A 26660-nucleotide genomic window follows, 5' to 3' on the forward strand; every position below is an offset into this window, starting at 1 on the left:
TGTCCTAGTTTTTTTTTTAAATTATGCAGACATCAAATGTAATGTATTTTTTGTTTATCTGTTGTTTGTAGTTAAAAGATGTCACCCAAAAGAAAAGAAACTGAAAGTGGATCAACTTCTGACCACCCAACAAAAAAGGCTAGAGTACAGATGGATTCAGAAGAACTTCCTAAACAATCTCAGTAAGGAAAAAATAAGACTGAGAAAAGTTATGAAGAGGGAGGTGGAGAAGGGTATATAAAGATTGGTAAGGAAAATAAAAGTGAGAAGGAAGAAGAAGATAAACAAGATGATAATGCCTCACCAATGGGGCATGAAATTAGATAGAAATCCCAGCATAAGGCTGTCAAAACTATAGGTATTGACAGGTTTCAAGTTGCGATGATGATAGATGACCCTACAAAACTAACTGGTGATTTTGTTCTTAAATGTTAGTTGGGAAATCTTTTGACAACTTTAAGAATATTATGAAGAATGAAAACATAGACGGACTTTTTCAGAAGAGTTGATTTGGATACTTTCTTGAGTTGTCTGAGGAGCACACCCTCTATTTCCAAATTAGCATGGTATATGGTCTTCTCAAGCACAGGATCAGGTACGCAAGAGATGATAAAGATTCGAAGGAGGGCAAAAAAAGATGAATGAAATCTGGATCAACTACCGTGGCATGTCGGTTTGTTTTGGCTTGAAAGAATTTGCCATAGTGACGGGATTGAGATGTGATCATCCAGAAGAACTTCTCATCAAAGAAACACCCCCTAAAAGGTCTAAGGCAAGAAGGACAGCTAAACCAGCATGATCAAATAGATGGAAGGTATTGTCCACCAAAACAAACAAATAAAAGGAAAAAATAGATGGGTTGTTGGACATTGTTGGATGTAGCTACAAAGTGGCACATTTGATAAAAGATCTCAAGGATAAAACCATACCAAAGCAGTACAGGGAGCAATTTTGCTAAGTTTGGTTTGCCCATGTCGTTATATTGGCAACAGACATCAACAAAGTCAGAGAAGATGATTTGTTGAAGCTTGCTGGAGATCTTGAGAAATTCATAAATTATTCTTAGGGATATGACAGCTACTACTCAACTGTCAAATATTTACTGACAAAGCTACCCCCAAAGACGATCACATTATAAGGTTTTCCTTGGGCTTTCATGGTAAATTTAATCACTATATGTTTACTCATTCAAAAATTTCTATTGAATAATTATTATGAATTTTTTGCTTGCTTCCTATTTACATATTTTAGGCTTGGGAATTTGAAGTCGTTCCTCTCCCCTGAAAGCAGTGGAAGGATACTCATACGAGGTTTACTGTCCAAGGATCCTTAGGTGGTTGGATGCAAAGAATAACCTAAAAATTAAGGAGGCTGATCTTTTTAACCCTCTGGATGATACATACATCTTCTTTCGAGTAAAATAATTTGACTCAAAGAAATCTATTAAAATTGATGTGTTATCTGTTGCGACAGATAGGTCATCTGTTGCAATCTATTACCGGTCTACTACAATTGGTGCAATAGATGGGTAATCTGTTGTAGAAACGATCCATATTTCACAATATACTAACCATCTGTTGCTCTATTTCTCTGAACTTGACTCAACAGATTACCCTTCTACTATAAATTATGCAACAGATGGGTAATCTGATGCAATATATTATTAATCTATTGCGACATGCATATAAGTTATTGCAACAGATAATCATCTGCTACATAAGTTGACTGTGTTAACATGTAACCCAACCTAACTGAGTGTAAATTATTATTAAAATAAAGAAAATGATCAAATACCCCCCCAACCTATAGTCGAAATCTCAACTACATACTTAACCTTTCAATTAGACCTATTACCCCCCGATCTATTTTTTCCTATATTTATTAACCCTCTAAATGCTGAGATGGCAACATAAACCAAGTAAAAAAACTTTCATGCATTTCATGCGTCTGGCCCGCCTGGCCCACGCCTAAACAAATCAAAATATCTCTTTTATTTTTTCAATTTCATTTCCTCTCTCCTCCCTCCTCTCTTCTCTCTCTTCTCTCTAAACCTTTCATCTTCCTCTCTCCTCTATTCTCTACTTTCTAAACGGTGATTTCATCAGTTTTTGGGGTGATTTTTGTTCTAATTAAAATATTTTGGTTGTGGATTTTGAAAAAATCATCTTTTTGCTATATCAAGGTGTTTTTTTCCTAAACTGAAAAAATTGAATTAGGGTTTTTAGGTAATCTCCAATTTTACAAATTAATTGAGTGAAATTAACTGACTCTTTCTGTTATGACATTGTCTAAGTGTTCGATTAATAGCATAATCCGTTCGTAAGTACATGATTTGTTGAGTGTTTAACTGGGTTTATTAAAAATTAGGGTTTTTCTCCTAATATGGAAACTTAAAATTTCAGTTGTGTTTAATAGGACGTGCGTGTTAATATGTTGTTAGTTTGAGTGATTTTTCCCAAAACTGAGTTAAAATTAATTAGGGTTTTATGCTAAACCCCGAAATTACGATTTTTGTTGATTGTTTAAGTTGGTTTATTAGAAATTAGGGATTTTCTCTGATTTGTTGTTAACATGATAAAATTTAAAAATCAATGGTGTTTAATAGCACGGTCATGTTAATATCTTGTTATTTTGGTGTTGAATTATGTAGCATGTTCATGAATTTTATTTTGATTTTTCCAAAATGTTTCTGCTATGCTACAATGTCTTATTTGATTCTTTGTTGTCGTCAGATAAAACATGAATGGTTTTACGTTGATAACTCTAAGATGGTACCATAGTGGGGTCTTACATTTTAGTGGGAGGAAACCAGTTTATAAGGGGGCATTAGTAATAGATTTTTTGGATGTTGATGTAGATAAGAAATCATTAGAGTATGTCAACAACAAAAAAAAAGAAAAGGGAGACCAAAAAATGCAACACCAACACCTTCTGCACCTACTGTTTTCCCAGCATCCTGTTCTGCACCTTTTGATTATTGTGCATCATCTTCAATGGCTGGTACTACTAAAAGATGAAGGGGTAATGATAGGGAAAAAGCAGCTCCATTGAAAAGGTCACAAGTAATGGGAATGGGTGTGTTCCAAGCTGAAAATAGATTCAAAGTTCTAAATGTAAGTATCTAGCTATGTTGTATCTTATGTACATATGAGTCTTTAATGTATGAGTCTTTGAATAAATTTTTTCCTTCACTGTAGCCTGACATGCCTAGCAGTAAGATCTGCTCTACTGGTCAAGCAAGGGTAACAAGATCAGCTGATATAACTAGTAACATTGGTTATACACCAATTTCTACCAGTAAGCTGAAATGGAATGGCAAAAAAGCAATATCAACAAAAAAAACTACAAGAGATTAAAGAGAAGAAAAGAAAGAAGAATGTGGGAAGCAGTTCAAATAATCCAAGAAAAAAAAACACTTCTTCAAAGTCCAAGATTCCCTGGAAATTGTAGTAATGTTGATTATTATAAGCACTGTTTTAAGTTAGATCAATTGACATGAAAACAATTTTATTTTGGTGTTGGAAAACAATTAAAGCGCTCTATATATATTTTGTTGATGAATGTTGCCTAATGGTTGGTATGAATGATTATGTTGTGCCTAATGGTTGGTATGAATGATGATGTTGTGTGAAGTTGGAATATTTTGTTGATGAATTAATGTTGTCATTACCCATTATTTTTGTGTTAAATGATTGTAAAGTTGATATAATGGCAACACAATATTGTCATTACATAATTTTAGTGTAAACACATAGCAGCAGCACGGGGCTTTTCCTAACAATACATAAATTTATAATTGTAAACAATAACATAGAAATAACACAAGACACTGCAAGTGTAAACAATAACATAGCAACAATACACGACACAATTTTGTAAGTATAAACAACAACATAGCAGGAACACAACACAATTTTGAAAGTGCAAACATTAACATACCAGCAGCATAAGTGCAAACAATAACATAGCAACAATACAACAAACATCTGAAGTAATACTACGCAAAAGACACCATAATAAAACATAGTCTGATATATTTAGAGAGGTATAAAAAATTTACACCATAGTCGACCATATCTAGTAACTACTTTCAGTTCATTTGTTGCTGATGAACATAGCAACAACACAAATCAAAATACATAAAAATATCTTCCTATCCAACCTACACCGTCTCCATCTCCCATTGAGTTTCTTCTCCCGCATCAAGTTATCAATTTGGGTCTCTTTAAGCCATAAGTCTTCTTTCAACTCATTGATTTTGTTCACCAATCTTGGAATGATAAAATTTGATCTTGGATCCACTTTTTCTTTGTCCCTCCATAGAAAAAAAATTACATCTTTGTGACTGAATTTGTTTTTTAGAAATCAGGACATTATCATAATTTGAATATAAATTGACAGCAAAATACAATGTAAAATGCATACACCATAGTAGGGGCAAGACCAAAATCTTTTTCCCAAATTTGACTTCGACCATGAAGTTTGCAATTCAACCAAAATACCATGTTTGCATCTCACAACAGCATTGGCCATTGGATCTGATTCATTCATACAAAGCTTATTCAATTTTGAATTTGTCATTTCATGAATTCCAACAAAATCATTCATCAAATTAAAAGCCTAAATTAACAGTTGAACCAAATTACAAAACAAAATTCAAGAATCGAAGTACAAATTGGGATTAAAAGCTAAAAAATAAGTTAAAGAAAGAGAAAAAAAAAGAAAAAAATGTTGGAACATGAAGGAAAATGGTGAAGAAAGACATGAGTCATATAAAGAGGAAGAAGATGACCGTTGGAAGAAAGAGAGAGTAATTTTCCATATTTATTTCATTAAATAAATAATAAATGATGTGTATAATACACGTGGAAGGATGAACTTTTAATTTTGGACCTGCTGGGACTAAACCAACGCGCCTAGAGAAGGTGTTCTCACCTTCCTTGCCAGCTCAGCATTTAGCGGGGTAATAAATATAGGAAAAAATAGATCAAGGGGTAATAGGTCTAATTGAAAGGTTGAGTGTGTAGTTGGAATTTTGACTATAGGTTAGGGGGGTATTTGACCATTATCTCTTATATGATTTACATTAATGTATCTATCTTTTTTTATAGGTTGTGCATACTTGAATCGTGCCTAATGAATAGGAGTTAGGGATGACTTCTTTTATTACTCTAGGTCTTATTGATACAATAGCAGAACCAACAGTGAAGTTAATAAAGAAGGAATGAGATGGAGCAACAACCATAAGAAGAGCAGTTAGGCAAGGTCAGCCTAATGTTGAAGCTCTTCATGACCAACTTATTGCAATAGATCCAGGTGCTTCTTCTAGGATATTGCTGGTGAAGTTTTTGATGTTGGTGGGAGCCATCCTAATGCTGATGCTGTTGCCAGCCGTAATGATGAGCATTTTGATGCTCAAGAAAAAATAAATACGTTTAAAATCACCCCTTACATAGGTCCATCTTGCCCATACATCGGTCCTTCCTACCCTTACCGTGGTCCTTCTCACCCCTCTTCACCCTCATGTTCTCATTGCAAATTCAATTTATGCAAGGATAAATAGGTTAAACTCCTTGAAAAACTAGAGGCTATCACTGAAGCTGCCGAGGAATTAAAATCTAAGAGGGGTGTCATACCATACAAAAAGGTGAGGGAGCCGACCACTCCTACAGTGGTGGTTAGAAGGAAAAAAGAAAAATTAGCCAAATACTCTCCAACCTGAAAACCAAAAAGATTTCAACTCCTCCCTCTCCAAAAGTTGTTAAAGTTTCGAGGCCACTGAAGAAGGTGGATATATACGCAGCACTTGGCAACCGAGAGAGGACAAAGCTGCAAAAGGCCACGTATGCCATGAAGAAGAAGTCTGTATAAGAATATACCATGCATATGTTTGATGCCCAAGAATTCAAGAGGATGACAAATATGTGTGAGTGATACGTGGATAAGGTAAGTTTACTTTTCCTAACCTAGACTTCTAATATACTCTATGAAGAAGAAGCTACGTAATAGATGTGTCATCTGTTACAATAGCTGGGTATTCTAGCGCAACTGTTTGATGTTCTATTGCAACAGATTAAGTATCTGTTGCATAAGTTGCGTTAGCTGGGTAATCTGTGAATAGATTAAGAGAGCCCTCAGCAACAGGTGGAACATCCGTTGCATCCCTCCGCTATGTTTTTCTTCTTTACAATTACAAACCTATTTAAAAGTTATCTTTTATATCACAGTATGTTGATGAAATTCTCTACCTTATGAGGGCAGGCAATTAGCTTTCCTCGATGCTTATGATGCCGCCGATAGGATAATGGACCTCAACTTCTACAATAATTTCAAGGATAAGTACAATGAGCTCACTAGGATAGCGAAAACTCCCGGTGTCCTGGGATTTGATTCTTTACTATCTAGGTACAAATGGAAGGAATATATGATTAACTATGTTAGAGGAAGAGGCCATATCCACACGGCAATAGCTGAATCAAGGCAAAGAGAATTCTTGCAGTCATGAATGTGGCAGTCAAATATTTTCTCGTTGTTGAGATACTTCTCAAGGAGGGAAAGGTTAAGGTTTATGACTGCATCTTACCTGTCTTTAGTGATGAAACTTTTTTTATCCACATGCAGCCACTATTAGAGTTGTTTCCCCATTTTTTGAGGTAGAGTAAACTGATGGATCATTTACCAACGGAAATCTTGATGAAGAAAGCATGGGATTTTGAAAGTCGAAACAAGGACATGCAACTTTAAAAGAATATAACCAGTACCACGTGTGGTCAATACTCACTTGCATACATCGAATGTTTATTGATTGGCACAAAAATGTCCAGTCTGTGCAATACCGTTGTGGAAAACATGCAAGAGATATGGGCTTATGGGGTACTAAGTAGATGGTTGGAGCCTGTGTATAAAGAAGAAGATGTACAAAGACAAACACCATAACAATTTTTATTATTTGATGAAATTTGATTTTTTTATAATGCAACAGATTGTCTATCTAATGCAACAGATTGATTATCTGTTGCAACAAATTGATTATCTATTGCAATAGGTTGGTCCTCTATTTCATTATGCAAATGTCTCAGTCTTTGTTGCAACATATAGTTTATCTATTGCAATTGATAGGTAATCTATTAGAAAAATCTAAAAATAGCAATACGTATTTGATAATTTTCAAAAGATATGGCATCAATTGCAACAAATGTATTATCTATTGCGATATCTGAAACTGGTATTCCATTTTAATTAGTAAGTTCAAAACTAAGGATTAAATTATATTCACAGATAATATAAAATAACTCTAAGCCTTCAGAAATTACATGGAAGAACTTAACAAATAAATGAAATGTAAAAAAATCATTATGGGTACAAATGATCTACTCCACAAATAAATTAACAATTTAACTTTTGGTACCAACCAACAATTACCAAGGAGAGGTTATTACTTTGAGAGAATCAATCTATAAAGATCTACTCAATATGGACAAGTTATTTTTCATCCGGTGCTATGAAATTCGGCTTTGGTTATCGTGGATCTTTAATGTCTCTTGCGTACGGTTTTTGAGATTTCGCTTCTCTGTATTTCTATAAAAGAGTAGCATATCTTCTGCGGAGTAATACAGCACCAAGTTCATTATTTTGTACCTGTAATCTATCGCTCAAAAACTTGGTGTAAGCAGCAACAAAAAGACTACAATCCCTGCATTTTAAAAATAAAACAGATAATCCATATCTTGCAATTCATGTAAGCGTTGTGAAATTTATGAAGTGAAACTAAATCATGATGATACTTACAGGCTACCAATATGTTGTTGACCAATTACTTCAACATATTCTACGTCAAATGGCTTACCCATTTTATCCCGATATGCTTCAATTATCGACCAATTAGTACAAACCTTGGGTCCAAAAAAACCACTTATATCAAAGTAAGTAGGCAATATTTTGGCCATCTTTTGTATATCCGACGACTGTGTGGAATGTCTCCTTTCCGACATCGAGTCATAAACTCGGATGTGCCTCTCTTTCAGAACGATGACAGGTAACACCTAATGGAATTCATCACCATAATTGATTGGGATGTACACTTCGTCGATCAAATGCCAAGGTAAGCCAACTGGAATGCTAAAACCTTTGATGATGTTGATTAAGCATTTCTCAGCTCGAGAAACTTTCAGTTGTTTTGACAGAACCTATCGTAGGCATTGATGTAAACTTTGTACAAATAATTGTTTGTCGTGTATCTGTATTGTTCTTGTGTTTGCATCTTGGCCTTCTTTTGGAGGTAGTAAAAAATGACATTGATGTGTTGCACATATTATCAAACATTTCTGATTACATGACAATAAAATTAATACATAGATACAATTAAACAAAGTATTAATTAATAGTAATATGTATGGCCACATTTAAACCTCATCATTCCAACAAGTTTAGGGTCGTGACATCAAATAGAGTCAATCCTTCATTTCGGGATGTGCAACAACAAAGTCGAACATATCAAAACCAAGACTCGATTCGTTAACTTTGTAGTGTATGCCATTTTATTTTCTACATGATTTATATGTGTTAATGTCATGTTTTTACAACAAGAATTATATAGATCAATATCTTTAAAAAAGATTTATGTACCTGCCGGCATGATGCTTTAACAGCCCATCGGCAATCCATTCTGAATAGTCGTTGATCATCTTTGTTAATTTTTTTGGAGCCTCATCTGAGATGTTGAACCCTTCAAAGGGGTAATTCTTTCATTCTCCCGAACTGACAGGCTCTCTACTTTTTCTTCTTCCATGGAAGCAGTTAATTGATTATCAACTGTGATATTATGTTGTTCAGCAGTAGCTTCTACTGTGACATCCACCTGGAAATTTAGAATTTTCAATGCTAAAAATCACAGATATATAACAGATTATATATCTATTGCATTAGATGGATCATCTTTTGGGAAAAACTCGAACCGGTAAAACAGAGTTGTACGATAATTTCGAACAGATGACCCATCTGTTGTAACATATGACTCATCTATTGGTACAAATTAAAATAGTATTAAGACCTATTTGATTTACTGAAATAGACGGACATATGTTGAACAGATAACACATCTGATGCAACAGGTTATATGACAGTTGCAACAGATATATATATTTATTTGATAATTTTCAGCATATGTATAATCTATTGAAACAAATATGTGTCTGTTTGTTTATTGGAACAGATGATATACATTCACCTTCTTCAGTTCAATGTTGCTCTCCTGTGGCCCTTGTACATTAATCAAAGGTGCAAGACAGAGACAGGGGAGTTGCACTTTTGCTTTTTTCGATGCTTGATGATGCCTTGGAAATTTCCTTCTTCTCCTCTTAGCCACCATGATATCTAGTGGAGTGTATGAATATGAAATTCTCTTTGATGGAATGACACCCCTCTTAGATGTCATTTCCTTTAGAATTAATCACTCCATCACGTTTTGCCTTGCAGTCTTGATATTTGCATGCAGAACATTCGCTAGAAGTGGCAAAATCTGTATAACCAAAATGATCATAATCATAATGGTTTATTATTTCAAAAACTAAGAGGAGCACCACTACCACTACCATCAACATCAACAACAACAAGCCCACCCTCCAAAATTATTTTTCTTGTAATGGTTATTGCTCCAAACAATTCCTCCTTTATTCTATCCATGACCTTAGGGTCTGATAAAGTTTGCACAAACCGTAAAGTAAGAAAAAATGACATCTTCAACTCTCGATTGATCGGAACAAGCCACGGATGGACAATCTAAAATAAATCAGTACATATATTAGAATGATGATGAAATCATTTTAAACAATCATTAATTAAAACAAAAACTTAATTAGAATTACTTACTACATCCTTTGGGGAGTTGAAGAGATCAAGAAATTTTACATTTTTATTAGTTTTGGCCGACAACTATCTCAGGATTCATGGATAGGAAACTTCTTCCTGGCAGTTCACTTGTTCTGTCAAATAAGGAATGACTTCAAATGCCTAAGCCTATAAAATAACTCCAATAAATCAAAAGCGTTATTGAATAAAAAACTGAATCATGTCATGATAAAAGAAATATTTACCATGAAAACCCATGGAAATCCATATAAGTTGATTGTCCTCGGCGTTAACGGAGTCAACAAATATTTGACAGTCATTTTGTAGCTTTCATAACCCCAAGGATAGCTGTTAAATGCCTCAAGTTCCTCGGAGAGATTTATCAAACCAAGTGGTATGTTGTTGTTAATGTCTCTCGCCCAAAGAACATTATGTACAAACCAAACCAAGCACAATGATTTCTTGTGCTTCTTTGAAAGCCTTTTACCTTTCAACTCTTCCATTAAATTTTTGTTTTTGAAGCTTGGACCAACAAAGGACACTAGGTCATCACGATCACTTGACTTGGCTTTACCTTTTTTGGGTGTGCGAGGTGCTTTTTTTAGGTTAGAATAGGTATAACTTGATACGGAGAAGAAGGATAACATTTTAATCTAGTAACTATGGCAAACTTTTTCCAACCAAAATAAACAGGCATGCCATAGTAATTTATCCACACCTCATCCATCTTATCTTTGTTTTCATACATGAACCTACGCTTGAGAAGATCATATACCATTTTCATTTGGAAACGAGCATTGTTGTCCTCCGGCAAATCAAGATATTACCCAAAGCATCTGTCTCTAAAATAAGCATCCAATTTTTGTTCTCGAAGTATTTTTCTGAAGGCTTCGAAAGATTTTCCCATGGCTGACTTAACCACGAAATCACCCGTTAAATCTGTGGCACCATTGCACTGCATTCTCAAAGGATAACGATCAATGCAGAAGGTTTTGACCAACTCTTCGGTGGAAGGGCTATTAGCATTTGGATCTTCTCTTTTGAAACATTTCTCCTCCCTATGTTCATCATCTTTTGCTCCTGATTGAGATAATGTGTGTAAAGCAAGATTATAGAGTGGTGGATGTACCTTAGTTGCTTCACTTGGATGTACCTTAGTTGCTTCACTTGTTCCTTCACTTGGACTTGATTCGGTTTCTTTTCTTTTGAGAGTCATATTATCTAAAATTAACAGGAACATAAAAATAGATTATAATTGATTAATGCATCATTAAAAAGGATAATAGTAAATCAAATATGTACAACAGTAAAATAACAATTCCAAAAGACCAGTCATCTGTTGCACCAGGTAAGACATCTGTTGTAGCATATAACCAATATGTTGCAGCGGATGAGTAATCCATTGGAAGTAATAAAATAGATCACTAATCTGTTGCACCAGGTAAGCTATCTGTTGCAACATATAACCAACCTATTGCAGCGGATGAGTAATCCGTTAGAAAAAATAAAGTCGATCACTAATTTGTTGCACCAGGTAGGTTATCTATTGTAGCATATAACCGACTGTTGTAGCGGATGAGTAATCTATTGAAAACATTAAAAATAAATCACTAATTTGTTGCACTAGGTGGGTTATTTGTTGCAGCATATAACCGACCTGTTGCAGCGGATGAGTAATCTGTTAGATCAATATTGTTTGGATTTCTTCAAACAGAAGAGTCATCTGTCTCAACAGATGAATAATCTATTAGAATGTTCATCTGTTGCATCAGATTTTCATGTGTTGCATCGGATTTACATTGTTGTATCAGATTGTTAATTTGTTGCATCAAATTGTTAATCTGTTGCATTAGATGGTTTATCTGTTGCATTAGATAGTTCATCTGCTGCAACACCATTTTTACCAAAAAAAATAACAAATCAATCCAGCAACACCCACATAACACAGACACACACTAAGAACATCAACGGTGACCAAAAATTACCAACAAATCAAATCAATAGTTTGACAAAAAGAACTACAATAACAACAAAAAAAATATATTTCACACCGGAAAGAGTACCGAAGAAATGCCAGAAATTAGAGTTTTATTCAGTCCACATTTCAAATTTAAGCAAGAAATATTGAAATTGTTAACCAATACTAGAAGAGAAGTTGTCTCAAGTTCCTCTGTTTCTTCATAACTAAAAGGACATAATTTTTTACCTGTGAAAGAAGAAATGAGACGATGAAAAACTCGAAGTTGTTTTCGCCAAAGAACATTGCTTGTCACGTCGATTGACGGTTGAAAGTCGAAAAGGAACTCGCCGAGCTATTTGTCGCCAAAGCTTGAAGTCGCCGGGGATTGAAGGGAGAAATTTTGCAGAACTGTTGATTAGGAGAGAATTGAAAGAGAGAGGGGAGAGACGGTTGATTGGGAAAGAAGAGGGGTGTGGGTTGATTTGTATTTTTGAAAATATTAGAAAGTTTTGAAAATATTAATCAAATCCATAATTAACTTAATCAAGTTTTCTAATTATGTTTAACGTTGGTGAATGTCACCAATCCTTCATTCAAGACTTAAATGACACCTTTCCTCCAATTTTCTCTGTACTTTGTCTATACTAATGTTGTGTTAATTATTTCAAACAAAGAGATGTTTCCATAAAACTAATGGATAGTTGTTACACTTCGCATCCTGGGAGTTTTCTACAGGAGCAAAGTTGTACCGAATACATAAATTCATCAAAATGTTTGATTCTTAGTCTCTACATTGTGTCAATTAAATAGTTACACACAAAGTAGTTGAAAGGAAGCACGCAAACACACATTGTATCATAAAAAAGGCCAGCTCAATGCTAAAGCATACATGGGGAAGGGGGAAGTGCCGGACCACAAGGGTATATCGTACATAGTGTCACCTTACATTTCTGCAAAGGGCTATTTCCACGGCTTGAACCCGTACCCTCTTGATCACATGGCATCAACTTTACCGGTTACTCCAAGGCTTGAACTTGTGACCTCCTGTCATAATGCGTAGAGTTTAGTTGTTACTGTATGATTACCACTTCGCCGGGATGACTTTTGCAGGCCTTCAATTAATTGGAACAGGTTTGGAGTTAGCAGCATTGATAAATTAGGCAGTACACAACAGTGAAAACATTGAAGACCCTCTCCTTCTAGTTATATGAATTGTAACATTCAAAACAATAATCCAAATGGCCAGAATGTGAAGTCAATACTTATTGTGTTTTTTCCCGCACTCGGTTTAATATTGAGTTACTTTATTACTGTCTGTATGCTAGAAAAATTCAACAATAACGAAAAAGAGCATCAACAACATACAATCGGGATAAAAAGGGGGGAAGGAGGGGAGGGGATGGTGTCAATTGAACTCAGAATTATTGTGCATAAAATTCACTGGTACCACTAGACTATAGGCGTTGATAGTACGGTAGGAGATCAAAATTATAGTATTGAACTAGCTAAATCATATTGAAGATTGTGTTGTATAATAAACTGTTTGAAGGTTATGTTCATTAATATGGTTTAGTGTTTAAAAGAAAGTAAAAATATTCCAGAAGTGTAGTGTCTTGTCGTATACTAATATGCACATAGGCTACTAGGGCCTTCACGTGTCGCCTAGGTGTTGCACTACAGCCTTGGCCTGGCGCACCCCATCACATCAAGTCTAATTGTTTTCTGGTCTTTGCTACACAAGATTTAGCGAAAAATTATAGATTATAACGGAATTATGAAATGGGAAATCTTTGATATCTACATAGACAGATAGATAAGCAGCCCTCTTCTTATTATTGTGTAATGCAACATAAAAGAAAGGCAGCAGCTCATATAGTCAAAACATTATAAGTGTCCTGTCCTTTAACTATGTTAATGTTGTGTTAGTCCACCTTAGAATCACCAAGTATTTTCAGTAAAGTAATGTTGATTTTGGTACATTCCTCGTCTCGGAGAGTTTTCTAAACCAAAAAATGTTTCTATAAAACTGATGTTAATTGGTTACATTTTGTGTCCCGGCTCCTGGGAGTCTTCTGCAGGAGCAGAAAATAATCAAAACACTTGATTTTTAGTTTCTATAATGATGTCAATTAAATAGTTACACACAAGAAGTTGAATGGAAACACACATTGTATCATAACGCCTAGAGCTTAAATGAAATAGTTTATTAAATGTTTCTCTGAATTACTATTGTTATCAAAACACATTGTTTTCTCTTGTTTTCAAATTTATATATTCTCAAATTCAAACATAGAACTCTCCCAAGATGTAGAGGTTTCCTGCATCGATAGATAATGAAAAGCATAGAGTAGAGAGGAAGGATAAAATAAGAGGTCCACGAGGAAAGAAAACCATACCTTTCTCGGCCTTTTTGCTAAGATCAAGTGTAGTATATGATAATATCTGATATGTGGGCCATTGTCTCACACGATATAAACTCAATTTTTTGAGGGGGAAAGTCCATCACAGTAGATTGCTACTTGGGCCTTCACATGTCGCCTAGGTGTTGCACTACAGCCTAGGCCTGGCGCACCCCACCAATTCAAGTTTAAAAGGTTTGTGGTTGAATTTGGCTTAACAAGATTGAGGACAATTATAGCTTAGAATGGAATTATGAACTGGAAATCCTTGATATGTAGAATGGAATATGCAAGCACCCTCTTCTTGTTATTGTGTAGTGTACATAGTCAAAATATATAATGTCCTGGACGCACTGGCTACAGTAGTGTTGTGTTAATTACTTAAAACCAAGAAAAGTTTCCATAAAACTGATGGTTAATTGGTGACATTTCGAGTCTAGGGAGTCTTCTACAGGAGCAGAGTTGTATGAATATATGAAATCATGAAAACACTTGATTCTTAGTCTCTATAATGTGCCAATTAAATAGTTACACGCAAGAAGTTGAAAGGAAACACACATTGTATCATAACGCGTAGAGTTTAATTATTGCTCAATGATTACCACTTCACCGGTATAAAATTTGCAGGCCTTCGAATAATTTTGACAGGTTTGGAGTTAGCAGCATTGATCATTTTAGCAGTTCACAACAGTAAAAGTTGAAGACCCTCTCCTTCTAGCATGCTAGGAGGTCAAAAGTGATATTGGACTACAGGATTAGATAAATCGTGTTGAAGGTTATGTTGTATCACAAGTGCAGGTCGGGTTAGGAAAAATGGATTGGGTAGTTTTTAATAGGTCAGATTTTTAGTGAGTTCGTATTTGGTGATGTGAACCTCTAATAAGAGGTAATGTGACAAATCTAGTTTTGCTAAACCACTATTGAAAAATAATGGCATAAATGAGTTTGTCTTGTAACGGTAGTGAAATAAATGAACCAAACTTTTAACGGATGACATAAATGAGTCAATAGTTCGATATCATATTTGAGCCTTTTTCCCAAGAATAAATCTTCCCTTTTGAGATAGCACAATGTTTCCGGCATGAAGTTGTCTTTCTTAGAACTAGAAAAAAGTAAAGAGTTGTAGCAGTATATTAAGGTTCGTCACTCGTCTGTCCCACATCGATAGAAAACAAAAAGCAGAGAATTGAGAGGCACTGCAAAAGAGGAGGTCTGCACACTACGTAATGCATACGTTTCTCGGCCTTTTGGCTAAGATCAAGTGTAGTATCTGTTTTATCAGTTTATATCTCTGATATATGAGCCATTGGCTCACACGATATTAACTCAATCTTGTAAGGGGGAAGGTCTATTTGAGTAGCTTGCTACTCGGGCCTTCGTGTGTTGCCTAGGTGTTGAGCTTGGGACATAGAGGGGAAATCATCTGTATCTGTTATAGGGACACCCCTTCTTTGGAGTTCTCTTTCGTCTTCGACTTCCTTTGTTTTCATATTGCACATATAGAGAACGGTATGGTTCCTGTTGTAAGGACACCTTAGCCAAACCTTCCACTTGGGTCATTAATATTTAATATAATATGCAGAAACCCTGACTTCCTGTCTTCTCACAGCTCTTTATCCATCATGCTAGCGAAAAAGTGAAAGTACAATGAGCTCCTCCATGAGAAAAGGGATTCCTTAGTTAATAGGATATGTCCTTTAACTTGGAAGATTGGAAAACCTTGGTCGTCTTCGGGCTGCACTTCAACCTTGGACTGGTGCACCCCACCAAATCAAGTCCAATTGTTTTCTGTTTGGTTTTTGCTACACAAGATTTAGTAAAATTATAGATTATGGCGAAATTATGAAATGGAAACCTTTGATATCTATCTTTGATATAGACAGATAGATAAGCAACCCACTTCTTGTTACTGTGTAATGCAACATAAAAAAAGGGCAGCAGGTTACATAGTCAAAACATGTTAAGTATCCTACATTGGAAAAGTGATGGGTAATTGGTCTCATTACATTGACTTGGGTAATCTTTTCCTCATGAGATAGCTTTTAAGATTGAGTTTTCCCCAAGATCTATTTTTACATAGCATATAGTGTCCTGTCCTTTAACTATGTTAATGTTGTGTTACACCACCTTAGAATCACCAAGTATTTTACGAAACTCATGTTTCTATAAAAGTGATGTTAAATGGTTACATTTCGTGTCCCGGGAGTCTTCTGCAGGAGCAGAGTCATAGCGAATATAGAAATCATCAAAACACTTGATTCTTAGTTTCTACAATGATGTCAATTAAATAGTTACACACAAGAAGTTGAAAGGAAACACACATTGTGTCATAACGTGTAGAGCTAACTTATTCAAAGAATTTTGACAGTTTGAATTTAGCAGCATTGATAATTTAGGTAGTTCACAACAGTATGAACATTGAAGACCCTCTCCTCCTAGTTTATATGAATTGTTAATATTCAAAATAATAAACCATATGGCAAGAATATGAAATAGATACTTATTGTATTTTTCCTTGCACTTGGTTTAACATTGAGTTACTTTACTCTGACATATACTGATGTTGCGTAATCCTTTAAAAAGAAATTATGAAGTGTTCATATAAATTAAAGTGGAAGGGGGATAAAACCATATTATATCATATTTATTAGCAGCAAATTGGAATAGTTTATTAAATGTTTCTCTGAATTACTATTGTTAGATTTGACACTGTTTTTTCTCTTGTTTTTAAATTTATATATTCTCAATTCAAACATAGAACTCTCCCAAGATGTAGAGGCTTCCCACATCAATAGATAATGAAAAGCAAAGAGTAGAGAGGAGGAATAAAACAGGAGGTCCACGGTGTAAGAAAACCATACCTTTCTCGGCCTTTTGGCTAAGATCAAGTGTAGTATCTGTTCTTATCAGTTTAATATCTGATATGTGAGCTATTGGCTCACGCGATATTAACTCAATTTTTTAAGGGGTAGGTCCATCAGAGTAGCTTGCTACCCGGGTCTTTGTGTGTTGCCTAGGTGTTGCACTACAGCCTAGGCCTGGCGCACCCCACCAATTTGAGTTTTAATTGTTTTTTGTTCGTGCTTGGCTACACAAGATTGAGCACAATTATTTCTTAGATTATTTATTGATGTGTAGAGTCAAAATATATAATGTCCTGGACACATTGACTAATACTAGTGTTGCGTTAATTCCTTGCACCATAAAATGTTCCATATAACTGATGGTTAATTGGTTACATGTTATGTCGTGGGAGTTTGAGAGTTTTCTACAGGTAATTACTGTACGATTACCGCCTCCCTGATATGACTTATGCAGACCTTCAAATAATTTTGACAGGTTTTGAGTTAGCAGCACAAACAGTGGCGAAACCAAATATTTCACTAAGGGTATTCAAGATAATACGTACAAAAAGTAATTTTTCACCTTTATGTAATTTTCTATATGTACAATGTAAGTTTTTGATGAAGGGTGTTCAACAAACCATCTTTCACAGTATGTAGCTACGGCCAGTAGAAGCATTCATAATTTAGGCAGTTCACAACAGTAAAAACATTGTAAACCCTCTCCTTCTAGTTATATGGATTGTTAATATTCATAATAATAAACCAGATGTCCAGAATTATTGTGACTTGAACTCACAATTATTGTGCGTAAAATTCAGTGGTACCACTAGACTATAAGCGTTGATAGTATGCTAGGAGATCAAAATGATAGTACTGAACTAGCTAAATCATGTTGAAGGTTATGTTGTATCATGTAGTTTTAGTGTTTATATGAAAAGTAAAAAAAAAATCCATAAGTGTAGTGTCTTATGCTAATATACTCATAGGTAGAATATCTTGAGGGTTGACCCCAACAAATCAAGTTTAATTGTTTTTGAGCTTGGCTTAACAAAGATGGTGCAAACTTTAGTTCAGAAGTAGTATTATGTAATTCTGAATATGTAATTATGAAATGATAATCTTGATTCTTGGGTATGTATTTAGGATTAAACAAATGAGCGTCTTATTATTTTTTTAATCCTTCAGAATCACGAAGCATTTTCACAAAACTAATGCTCTGATAATTAGTATCATTTCCAGTCTCAGTAAGTTTTATCTACTAAAAGAACTCTTTAACATTTCCAGTGTGTTTGGTAAGCAAAAATGTTATCCCACTTGGACCAAGACAGAACTTTACGTAGTTTCTATCAACAGACCCACTGAAGCCCTGATAAATAACAATTAAGGTGTGTCTGATAAATAACAATTAAGGTGTGTTAGAGTTGTGACCTGAATTATATTGAGCCGGCCCTAAAAGTTTCGCGGTGCGACCCATGTTTTGGGGCCTAGTACTTATTTGTATGCACATATTATATAAGTGCATTTAGTGGGTTATTTTGTGTATTCAGAAAATACTCACTTTCCACACTGTATTCCTCTCTTTTCATTATAGTGAAACATCCTCTGTCTCTGCCCGTGGTTTTTCCTGCAAGGGTTTTTACATAAATTTGTGTGTTCTTGTTTATTATTTTGCTTGTGGTTTACTTTAGTTCTACCGATTTATAACAAACTGGTATCAGAGCTTGGTCTATTATTTTCTCGGAGATGGCAACCATGAAGTATGATATTCTGTTGTTGGATCGCAACATCAAATTTTTGTTATGGCAGGTTAAGATGCGGGTTGTGCTCGCGCAGATGGATTTGGACGATGAGCTATTAGGGTTTGATCACATGCCCTCGTCGTGGAAAGATGATGATAAACGGCGTAAGGATCGAAAGGCTATATCACAGATCCTCCTTCACTTATCCAATCAGATTCTATAGGATGTTTTGAAGGAAACCATTGCCGCTGCGTTGTGGTTGAAACTAAAATCTTTATGCATGAAGAAGAGCCTAACAAGTAAGTTGCATCTCAAATAGCAACTTTATTCCCATCGTATGTTTGAGGGTGCGTCTTTGAAAGATCATATATCTGTCTTTAAAGAATTCATCTCTGATTTAGAGACTCTGGAGGTTAAGTACGATGAGGAAAATTTAGGGTTGATTTTGTTGTGTTCGTTGCCTGCATCATACACGACCTTTAGGGATACGATTTTATATAGTCGTGATACCTTAATCATAGATGAAGTCTATGATGCATTGTTCTCTAAGGAGAAGATGAAACATATTGTCAATGGGTCGAAGACTCAAGAAGAAGGTCTCATTATTCGAGGAAGGACTCGTGAGAGGAATTCTAGGGGTGATAGGTTTAGGTCCAAATCCAAAAACAGAAACAAAACCTATAATTACTGCAAGAAGAAGGGTCATATCAAATTCGAGTGTTGGAAGCTACAGAATAAAGAGAAAAGAGAAGCTCCAAACCAAAGAGAAACCAGCCAAAGAAGTTTGGTGAATCCAGTTTTGTGGAAGTTGGCAGTAGTGATGGAGAACTATTGGTATGGTAACTCCAAACTCTGTGAGGATTGGATTCTTGATTTAACTTGCACGTTTCATATATGTCATAATCGGGATTGGTTTACAACATATGAAACAGTCTCTAAAGGTGCTGTGTTGATGGAAAATAACACACCTTGTAAGATAGCTGGTATTGGAACAATCAGGATCAAGATGTTTAATGGGGTTGTGAGGACACTTGGTGATGTGCAGTATGTCCCAGACCTGAAGAGAAATCTTATTTCCTTGAGTATCCTTGATTCGAACGATTATAGGTACACTGGTGAAGGTGGAGTCCTGAAGGTTACTAAAGGTGCTCTTGTTGTGATGAAGGAATAGAGAAAGTCTGCAAATTTATGTCTTGCAAGGCTCTACTGTTACAGGTGATGCAACTATTTTTACCTCTTCTCTATTAGAAAGTGACTTTGCTAAACTTTGGCATATACGTTTGGGGCATATGAGTGAAAACAGGATGACTGAACTAAGCAAGAGAGGACTTCTTTATGGGCAGAGTATTACCAAATTGGAGTTCTGTGAGCACTGCATTTTCGAGAAGCAGAAGAGAGTCAGATTCACGAAAGGCATCCACTCAACTAAGGGCACACTTGATTACATTCATTCTGATCTCTGGGTCCTGCTATAGTACCTTCTAGAGGAGACACTAATTACTTATTGACTATTATTGATGACTATTCCATAAAAGTTTGGGTGTTCTTTCTGAAGTAAAAGAATGATGTGTTGCCTACTTTCAAGGAGTGGAAGACTATAATTGAAAACAGACAAGGAAACAGGTAATATACCTTCGGACCGATAATGGTTTAGAGTTCTGTTCTAATGAATTTAATGCTTTGTGCAAGTCAGAAGGAATTGTGAGGTACTTGACAGTTCGTCATACTCCTCCGCAAAATGGTGTGTCAGAACAAATGAATAGGACTATAATGGAGAAGGTGTGTTGTATGCTCTCTAACGCTGGTTTATCCAAGTCTTTTTGGGCTGAAGCTGCTTCCACAGCATGCCTTCTTATTAACCGCTCTCCCTCAGTCGCGATTGATAAAAAGACTCCACAAGAGGTATAGTCTGATACTTCTTCTAGTTATTCTGATTTGAGGATATTTGTATGTTCTGCGTATGTTCATGTTGATAATGAAAAGTTGGAACCTAGATCTGTCAAGTGCTTATTTATGTGTTATAAGCCTGTTGTTAAAGGTTATAAGCTTTGGTGTCCAGAAAACAGAAAGGTTATAATTAGCAGGGCTATTGTGTTTGATGAAACCGCCATGCTTTAGGCTCCCTTAGAATCTAGTTCTTCGCCCTTAGATTAGTGACATGAATCAACAAAAGTCAAGCACACATCTTGAATTGTAGATTGGAGCAGAGTCTAAACCAGTGCCTACTTCTCAGTCTATCCCGGAGATATAGAGTGATATTGGTGCCACAATATTCTATTGCTAAAGACATGCCTAGAAGAGATATTAGACCTCCTCAAAAATAAGTTAAAGCTGATTTGGTTGCTTATGCATTGAGTGTAGCAGAAGTTATTAATTCCGGTGAAGATTCTTCTTCTTACTTAGAGGCAGTTAATTGTGATAATTTTGACCGATGGATGATTGCTATGTAGGAGAAGATGGAATCACTTCATAACAATGGCACATGGGATCTGGTAAGATTGCTTAAAGATAAGAAAGTTGTCCGTTGCAAATGGATATTCAAAAATAAATAAGGAACATCGGGAGTTGAAGATGCTAGGTAAAAATCAAGACTAGTTGCTAGAGGTTACAGTCAGGTTCTGGCTATTGACTTCACAGATGTGTTTTCTCCAGTTGTAAAGCATAGTTTGATTTGACCATTGCTTGGTATTGTGGCCATGCATAATATTGAGCTTGAGCAGTTGGGTATCAATACTGCATTCTTACATGGAGAACTTGAGGAGGACATTTATATGCAGCTACCAGAGGGCTTTGTAGTCTCAGGAAAGGAGGAATATGTATGCTTACTGAAAAAGTCTCTTTATGGATTAAAGCAATCATCCAGGCAGTGGTATAAGAGGTTTGACTCTTTTATGACCTCTCATATGTTTCAGAGGAACATCTATGATAGTTGTTTCTACTTCAAGGAGGTAAGTGATGGTTCATTCATGCATCTTCTCTTGTATATTGATGGTATGTTGATTGCAGCAAAGGATATGAGAAAGATAATACAAGTCAAAGCTCAGCTCAGTAAGGAGTTTGATACAAAGGATCTAGGAGCAGCAAAGAAGATTCTTGGCATGGAGATTCTGAGGGATAGAAAGAATTGTAAGTTATACTTGAGTCAGAAAAGATATATTGAAAAAGTGCTTCACAGGTTCAATATGCGAAATGTCAAGCCTGTAAGTACTTCATTGGCAACCAACTTCAAACTCTAGACCACTTTATCACTAAAGATAGATGATGAGCGTAACTATATGCCTCGAGTTCCATACTCTAGTGCCGTCAGGTCTCTTATGTATGCGATGGTATGTCCCCGACCACATTTATCTTATGATTTCAGTGTAGTTAGCAAATACATGGAAAATCCTGACAAAGTACATTGGAAAGCAGTTCAATGGATTTTCAGATACTTGCATGGATCTGTTGATGTTTGTTTGCAGTTTGGGCAAAATAGAGATGGAGTAATCGGGTATGTTGATTCTGATTTTGCAAGAGACCGTGATAAAAGAAGGTCCCTTATAGGATATGTTTTCACTATTGGTGGTTGTGCTATCAGTTGGAAAGCTACTTTACGGACTACGATTGCTTTGTCAACTGCTGAGGCATAGTACATGGCTATTACAGAGGCTTTCTAGGAAGCCATTTGTTTGAAGGGTCTATTTGGTGAACTTAGCAAAGACTTACAGATTATTATAGTCTTTTGTGACAGTTAGAGTGCTATCTTCCTTACGAAAGATCAGATGTTTCACGAGAGGACAAAGCACATCGATGTTCGATATCATTTTGTGCTTAAAATTATTGCTCGTGGTGATATTGTGGTAAGCAAGATTAGTAACCACGATAATCCTACTGATATGATGATCAAAACACTACCAAGTGCCAAGTTTGAGCATTGCTTTGACTTGGTTGGTAGGGGCTTTTGTGGAAGAGGTGGAGAGTTTATCTTGAAATGGATTTTATGTTGAGCCGACCCTGAAAGTTTCGCGGTGCCACCCGTATTTGTGATCCATGTTTTTGGGCCTAGGACTTATTTGTATGCACGTATTATATAAGTGTATTTAGTGGGTTATTTTATGTATTTAAAAAATACTCATTCTCCACATTGTACTCCTCTCCTTTCATTATAGTGAAACATCCTCTGCCTCTACCTGTAGTTTTTCCTGTAGAGGTTTCCACGTAAATCTGTATGTTCTTGTTTATTTTTTTGCTTGTGGTTTACTTTATTTCTGCCGATTTATAACAAGGTGAAGCGAGGCGAGGAACAATCAATCTCTTCTTGTCAAGTACATTTGTGCATACATAGTGATGTCCTAGACTCTTGGCTATATGAATGTTGTGTTGGTCATGAAGTGTGCCCACAATTTATTTACACCAAATAACAATTTTAAACATATAATTGAATAACAAAGGCCAAACCCATCGACAACCCCTCAAATTTGTCCCGAAAATTCACTTACACCCCTCAACTAAGGCTTGTACCTATCAGGCCCCTCAAGTGCTAAAATTGGTACCTATCAGGCACAAAATGCTGATTTGGCAAGGAAAGTGTGTTACACTCTCCTTAATTGAAGAAAAAAATAATATTTTACTTTTTTTAAAATAAAAAAATTATATTTATATAATTTAAAATTATCTTAATTTCTTAATTTTTTTTTTAAGAAACCCTACCCCCTTTTTCAGCGTCTTCTTCACACAACCCCACTCCCCCCTCTCCCCTTCTTCACACAACCCCTCTCCCCCTTTCTTTCAGAGTCTTCTTTACACACACACACCCCTTTCAGCGTCTTCTTCACACAACCCCCCTCCCCTCACATCGTCTTCTACACACACCCCTCTCATCGTTCCTCCATTCTCATTGTCATCACACCCCCCACACCCGTAGCGTCGTCTTATATATACATACACAAAGAGATTGGGAACGAACAGCCAAAGGAATTTCACCAGAGTAAGTTGAAAATAAGAACATTGAAAATCAACAGAGCAAATTGGGGAAGATGTGGAAAAAATTCTTTCGTTTTTTACAAAATCAGTTAAAGAAATCTTCTTTTCATTTATTAATAGAGTTGTTAATGGAGTTGTTGATTTAACAACAATTATGTGTGTATTGCTGACTCTGTGTGTGTGTGTGTGCAGACGATGGGGGGAGGGGTGTGTGAAGGAGACGTCTGTGTGTGTGTGTTTGTTGCTGATGTTGTTAATGGAGTTGTTGTGTGTGTGTTTTGCTGATGTTGTTAATGGAGTTGTTGTGTGTGTGTGTGTTGCTGATGTTGTTAATGTTGTGTGTGTTGTTGATGTTGTTAATCGAGTTGTTGTGTGTGTTGCTGATGTTGTTAATGGAATTGCTGTGTGTGTGTGTGAAGACAACAGGAAAGGGGTGGGTGGGGTGAAGAAGACGACTGGGTGGGTGCTGTTTTTTTAATCTTTTTTTAATTAATAAATTATTATTAAATGATAATTAAATGAAAAATGGACAAATCAGCATTTCCACAAAATAATTATTTTTTTTTTGCCACATGTTTTTTCCTAATTGGTCATTTTTTCCACGTCAGCGCGTGTGTGCAACACGCACTTTAGCTTTTAGCTGATAGGGAAAAAAATGACTAATTGGTTTAAAATTTGGGGGGTTTATGGGGTTTGATAGGTACAGGCCTAACTTGAGCGGTTTAAGTGAATTTTCGGGATAAGTTTGAGGTACGGGGAAGAAGAAAAAGAACATTGAGAATTGAACTCACACCTATTATGTTTGATTGGAGGTCAAAAGTGATTTTCAACATCGGCTACCAAGCTAAATCATGTTGAAGGTTATATTTTATTACAAACTCGCACTTGGAGTCCTTTAATCTAAGGACGGGGAAGAACAATGAGAATTGAACTCGCACCAATAATGATTGATTCACTGGTAGCAGTAGATTTTAAAAGCGTTGACAGCATATCACCCGTTGAATAAAATACAAAGACCGTGAGAGAGGTAAAGCATACCTTTTTCAGGCTTTTAGCTAAGATCCAAGTGTAGTATCTATTCCTATCAGTTTAATACTTGATATGTGGACCATCAACTAACAATATTACCTCTATTTGTTTCCAGGGAGGAAGGGTCATCTGATATGTGGGTTGTCGGCTCACAGCCAGTCAAGACTTTTCGTTGTCCTCTTTTTGGAATCTCAACAAAGAATATAACAACTATTTGTAGACAGTTTTAGCCTTTAAGTTGGCAGTTGCTATTTAAAAAGGAAACCTATGTTCTATCAATCCTTGTTTACACTTTGCACTACTTGACTAAATAGTTTGTTAAGCTTTGCATGTTATAAAAAATATTTCTCTCTTGTATTTTTAAATGTATAAAATATGACATAAAACTCTCCAAACATGTATATGTTTAGTACCGAGAAGAACCGGCAAACATAAAGGGTTCACCATTTTCACATAGATAGATAATGAAAAGCAGAAGTTAAAAGACAGTATAGAAGATGAGGTTCGTGGGCAAAGTAAATCATACCTTTCTCGGCCTTTTGGCTAAGATCAAGTGTAGTATTTGTTCTTATCAATTTAATATCTGATATATGGGCCATTGGCTCACACGATATTAACTCAATTTTTTTGAGGGGGAAGGTCCCATCAGAGTGGCTTGCTACTTGGGCCTTTGTGTGTGTCGCCTAGGTGTTGCACTACATCCTTGGATTGGCTCACTCCACCAAATCAATAATAGTTTTCTTATAGTGCTTGGTTACACAAGATTGGGCAAAATTATAGCTTAGTATGTGTAGCTAGATAAATAAGCAAGCACACATAGCTGAAGGGTGTAGTTCACGTTGTCAAAACATATAATATCCTGGACTCTGGCTATACTAGTGTTGTGTTAATTCGTTCAAACGAAGAGCTTCTTCCATAAAACCGAATATATAAACTCATCAAAATACTGGTTTCTTACTTTCTACATTGTGTCAATTAAATTGTTACATGCAATAAGTTGAAAGGAAACACCCAGACCACAAGGGTTTATTGTCCGCAACCTCACCTCCTGGTCATAATGCGTAGAGTTTAATTGCTACTCTATGATTACCACTTCACCGGTATGACTTTTGCAGGCCTTCAATTAATTTTAACGGGTTTGAAGTTAACAACATTCACAATTTAGGCAGTGCACCCCACCACATCAAGTCTAATTGTTTTCTGGTCTTTGCCACACAAGATTTAGCAAAATTATAGATTGTAATGGAATTATGAAATGGAAATCTTTGATATCTATATAAACAGATAGATAAGCAACCCTCGTCTTATTATTGTGTAATGCAACATAAAAGAAGGGCAGCAGCTCACACAGTCAAAACATAGTGTCAACACTGGCCTTTAACTATGTTAATGTTTTGTTAGTCCACATAAGAATCACCAAGTATTTTCACTATATTAATGTTGATTGGTACATTCCTTGACTCGGAGAGTTTTCTAAACCATAAAAACGTTTCTATAAAACTGATTAATTGGTTACATTTCGAGTTCCGGGAGTCTTCTGCAGAAGCAGACTCATAGCGAATATAGAAAAGAGTTAATAACTCAAATGGTCACTCAACTTTGGACTTTTATCTCAAACAATCTCTCAACTTTGATCTTTGCTCAAAAAGTCACTCAACTTTCACATTTTTAATCAGAAAGTCACTCAACTGACTTTTTGAGTAAAAATGTGAAAGTTGAGTAACTTTCTGAGTAAAAATGTGAAAGTTGAGTGACTTTCTGACTAAAAATGTGAAAGTTTAGTGACTTTCTGAGCAAAGATCAAAGTTGAGTGACTGTTTGAGATAAAAGTCCAAAGTTGAGTGATCATTATTACTATATAGAAAATCATCAAAACACT

At 35.7% G+C, this 26660-nt stretch overlaps 4 non-coding genes and 1 pseudogene across 4 annotated transcripts; all 5 read left to right on the top strand.

Annotated features, from left to right (window-relative positions):
• The first annotated feature begins 14198 nt into the window (after positions 1-14198).
• LOC124888185 lies at positions 14199-14383 on the top strand (annotated as a pseudogene).
• A 1052-nt stretch (positions 14384-15435) lies between these two features.
• Positions 15436-15630, top strand: LOC124888181. Its single transcript, XR_007046318.1, has one exon. It is a non-coding gene; the product is annotated as a U2 spliceosomal RNA (small nuclear RNA).
• A 1432-nt stretch (positions 15631-17062) lies between these two features.
• On the top strand, positions 17063-17257 carry LOC124888407. Its single transcript, XR_007046527.1, has one exon. It is a non-coding gene; the product is annotated as a U2 spliceosomal RNA (small nuclear RNA).
• Positions 17258-24786: 7529 nt separating this feature from the next.
• LOC124888191 lies at positions 24787-24977 on the top strand. Its single transcript, XR_007046322.1, has one exon. It is a non-coding gene; the product is annotated as a U2 spliceosomal RNA (small nuclear RNA).
• Positions 24978-25303: 326 nt separating this feature from the next.
• LOC124888412 lies at positions 25304-25503 on the top strand. Its single transcript, XR_007046532.1, has one exon. It is a non-coding gene; the product is annotated as a U2 spliceosomal RNA (small nuclear RNA).
• The last annotated feature ends 1157 nt before the right edge of the window (positions 25504-26660 follow it).

Source organism: Capsicum annuum, chromosome 10, assembly GCF_002878395.1.
Source record: "Capsicum annuum cultivar UCD-10X-F1 chromosome 10, UCD10Xv1.1, whole genome shotgun sequence".
NCBI classification, from domain to species: domain Eukaryota; kingdom Viridiplantae; phylum Streptophyta; class Magnoliopsida; order Solanales; family Solanaceae; genus Capsicum; species Capsicum annuum.